The sequence below is a fragment of the Polypterus senegalus genome, chromosome 2 (genome assembly GCF_016835505.1).
Source record: "Polypterus senegalus isolate Bchr_013 chromosome 2, ASM1683550v1, whole genome shotgun sequence".
Taxonomy (NCBI): Eukaryota; Metazoa; Chordata; class Cladistia; order Polypteriformes; family Polypteridae; genus Polypterus; species Polypterus senegalus.
This window is the reverse complement of record NC_053155.1, coordinates 247,180,293-247,184,656: the sequence shown is the minus strand read 5'-3', so window position 1 is coordinate 247,184,656 and position 4,364 is coordinate 247,180,293. Positions and strand designations below refer to the sequence as shown.

The 4,364-nt window shown below is 42.7% G+C and overlaps 1 pseudogene; it reads right to left on the bottom strand.

Moving 5' to 3' along the window:
- Nucleotides 1-1,480: 1,480 nt before the first annotated feature.
- On the bottom strand, nucleotides 1,481-2,692 carry LOC120524479 (annotated as a pseudogene).
- Nucleotides 2,693-4,364: the final 1,672 nt, after the last annotated feature.

Here is a 4,364-nt window from a genome sequence, read left to right as displayed (position 1 = left end):
TAAAGAGGAACAGAACAACAGTTTGGAAGGAATGCTACTTATTTTTTAGTTGCAATATGTAATGTCTATCTAACTTACTTAAGAAATTGCAAAGCTGTTCCAAGTTACAGTAGTGATAAGAACTTACCATTGCAATGAATCAGTGTACTGGAGGTGTGTTGGAGGTTCTGCAGTCCAATTGTGTTGCACCTTGGCCTGAAGACAATTCATTGAGGCTTATTTTTTCTTTCTTAAAAGCGGGTTGCTGTTTACAGTTTTGACGGACTGCTAATTCAAAGTAGTTTACATTTCCATAATTCATTCTTTCTTCATCAAGAAATCATTTTTATGGTGTTTATTTTATATATTAGTGAATCAGAAAAGTAGACAGAGAGTATCCCAATAGTACTAGATGCAAAGGGATTGTTTATATAAATAGAGTCATTTATGTTTTACAGGGCTCAATTTCATTGGCACACAAAAGAAAACTGGTGTGGTTCTGCCCAGAGGCAGAGGAGTATGCGGGGCCTTGGACGAGTGTCATATGTGGGGCCGAGAGCCATAAGTGTAGGCTATATACCGTACCACCACGCTCACGGGCTTGTCCGCCTCTAATGCTGTACGCCTTATTATTGTTAAAAAACATGGTGACTTATGTAGGTACCATTGACCGTTTGATTACATTACGTATTGTAATTATTCTTATATTGGTTTAGTGGCTTTTAACCAACTTAATTAATGATACAGAAACATTTGTACGCAAAATTAACAAACTAGATAACAGTTGTTTCTGCCAAACCTGCTGAAGTCGGCAAATTTATTTAATTGCAGAGAACCAGAACACTTGTAATAAAATGAACACTTACCAAACAGCTGCTTTGACATTTACAGACGGAAGTCCACTTTTCTGGCTTTTCGCTGAGCAACATCGTTGATAAGATCCTCATAGTCCAATGTTGAGGCAAGTTCCTTTTCGATTGACAAAATAGCTAAACTGCACAGTCTGTTTTGCGACATTGTTGATCATAGATAATTTCAACTTTGAAAAGCTTCTTTCCACGCTCGCAACAGTCACAGGAATTGTCAACATAATTCTCTACGCAATAACAATGTTGGGAAATGAATCTTGAATGGGCCAAATGTACCAAAGACACTCTTGAGCTGTATTGATGTTATCAGGAAGCATTTCTTGAAAAATCTTCAATTCTACGCACAAGTCAATTCCGTCCAAACCGTGTGAGTCTTCTGCACAAAATATGTTGTCCAAATCCATGCAGCACTTTAACAAATCATCGTCGTTCAATTCGCGGAAACTCTTTAAGTTGTACAGAAATCCAAAGATTGAAGCATACTCTTCCAGCTGTTGGAATCTTTTTTCCATTGAGTTAAGTGCTTGATCTACTATCCATAAGAAGTATCCTGTTCTGAAGGTCTCCTCTGTCGAAAATGTTGATTCGTTGTTACTCTCATAATCAAATAGTTTTTTCTTGTGTCTGACTCTTCATTCCTTGAATTTCTGATCTACGTTAATTTCGGACGCAATTTCCTTTGCTATGATCATAGCATCGGAGAATCTGGTTTCCCTGTGCTTTTTCAAGAAAGTAACAATGCCTTTGATTTGCTGTATTGCCACATCGAGCTGCATGTCAGCTGATTGCAAAGGTTTGCTGACAACATTCACAGCAAATAAAATGTCATACCATATGATTAAGCTCAGAATAAACACAAAGCTTCCTAGCTCATAGTTTGCAAGACATTCGGATTCACTTTTCACTAGTGGATCATTGGCAGTGTCAGTGACAGTCAACAGCGCCTCCCTGACTTTTTTCGTCTGATAATGTAGCACTTTCACACTTTCGAGGCGGCACTCCCACCATGTTTCTGACAGTGATTTTGTAGTCATGAAAGGCATGGCTTCTTACAAAATTTTCCACCTTTCAGCCAACGCAGCAAAACATTTATATATTCTCTGTATGACACCAAAATGTCACTGCTTGGTAGCTGCATTTAGCCATGTCTCCTAAAACATGTTAAGATTATGGCAGCCACACGGAGTGTAAAATGCTCGACTATTCATGCGAAGAATGTGCGCTTGAACTCCCTGGTGATTTCCCTTCATGTTCGTACCATTGTTGTACCCCTGGCAACGACAATTGGCGATGTCCAGACAAAGGTTCTCCAGCGCGGCAAGAAGAGCCTTTGACAACCCCTTTCCTGTTGCATTGTCCACATCCAGAAATTCGATGAAGTGCTCCACCACCTTCACTTCTGGATCTGATATGTCCACAAAACGCAATATAAGGAACATCTGGTCTTTGTGGCTAACATCAGGCATGCAGTCAAGGATGACAGAAAAATATTTAGCAAGTTTATTCACTTTATCAATAAATTTCCCTTTTACTGCTGACGCCATCAGATCGATAAGCTTGTTTTGGATCCTATGCCCGAGGTAATGGTCATGAGCCTCGGCGTTCTTAATTCGTCAAAGATGTTCTTGCACGGTTGGATTGAATTTGGCCAGCATCTCAACTAAGCCTAAAAACTGACCATTGTTTGGTGCATAAAGTTTCTCCGTTCTCCCACGAAATGCGCTGTTGTTTTCGGCAAGGTACTGTACAATCACTAGAATTCTTGTTAAGACTGCGTGCCAATGCAGTTTTTCTTTTCTAATTTGTTCTAGCATCATGTTATCTATTGCGTTACCATTGGACATTCTCAGAGCTGATTCCAACCACGCTGTGTGGTGTTATGGGTCCACAGCTCGTTGAGAAAAGGCCAGTCATTTTAAATAATCACCGTACCCGAGGCGGCTTCGTGAGGGGGGCGTTGTTGTAGCGAGCCGCGGACGTCGTTGATGTGGGCGTTTCTCACCGTGTGCACAGGTGAGGAACTGCCCACATTCGTGATTGCTCCCGTGGCTAATGCTGCAGCTGTGATGGCCCCTCACGTTTTAAAAAGAAGCGCGAGTCGGTTGTGGGGAGGAAAAAAAAGAAACGATCGGAGAGAGAAAGGAAAGGAAAGGAGAGGACGGAGGTTATCGGGAGTAGTAGAGGAAGCAGGTCGGTGAGAGAGAGCCGCGAAGAGCGAGCGGACGGGCGAGCGAATGAGCGCTCGCGGACAGCTGCATGGAAGCTGGGTGTTAGGCCGACACCCACGTGTTGGTGTTGATGTCGCTCCCGCTGAGCGATCAGGTAGCGGGAGTGACCAGGGAAGGCGACTGGCTGCATGAAGGCCATGGAAAGGCAGCGGAAGTCGGGAGACTTGGTGGTGGGAATCCCCAACGTGAGCGACCTGGCCGTTGTGGGAAACCAAGTTCTCCGGGACTGGGATGAGTGCCATACCGAAGCCAGGGATCGGGAGGTCTCCAGTCTCGTGCGTGTGTTTCAGGAGGGCAGCTGCAGAGAGCGTCTTGCCTGCTGCGATGCCCAAACGGGATTAGCAGGTGAGACGCTAACAAATGATGCACCGGATTTGTTTGTTGTTGTTTTAAAGACTGCTTCCACAAGAAGATTTTAACCTCTGGTTTTTAAGGATGTGTTTGTTTTTCTATTTATTGGTTTTACTCCACGTTTTCATTTTGTGGATTATTTATTGTTTGAAACTGCACTATTTATTGGAACACTGTTTTTGTTTTGTTGGTTTTTAATAAAAGCACTGTTACACTTTCTACCTTCCCCTTGCTCAGTAATTTGCCTCCATTGACTAGCTCACTCGGCAACATTATCGACGGTGTTGGGTTCAAGTGCTTCCAATAGCAATGGGAGTGTGGAGCCAGAACCCACATCGTCACACGCTGTCACGCACTTAATGTGATTTGCAGAAACCTTGTGCTGCTGAAGTTTATCGCCAAGATGCTTCCAGTCGCAGCAGCCTTCGTTTGTTAATTGGCCTCCAGTAGCTGCCGTGCCAAACAACTTACAAGGAAAGCAAAATATTCTATCTTTGGTCTTGGAATAACTTAATCATTGCCTATCTACTGTTTCTCCATTCGGCATCCTCCGTGTAAAAAAATAGTTTGAAAAATGTCTGTTACCTTCATTCTTTGGGTATTCAAAGTCATTTGGTAACCTGATTGAACCCTTTTCCACTAATATATCATGCACATCACTGCTAACATGTTCCCAATTACCTGGATCATAAATGTACTCGAACAGTGTGCTCATCGTTTCAAAAAGAATGTCAGAAAAAGTACACAGATAAATTCTTCCAGTTTTGCTTCCACTTTCACAAGACAGGTACTCACTTTCTGCTGTGTCTGTTGCAATAACATTGTCACCAGAGAGAGATGCACCAATTTCCTTGTTGCTTGTGGGCAGTAGCACATCATTACAAGAGGGCGCTGAAGCACTTTCGTTGCCGGCTAGTTTGTTTTTTTCGTTGGACGC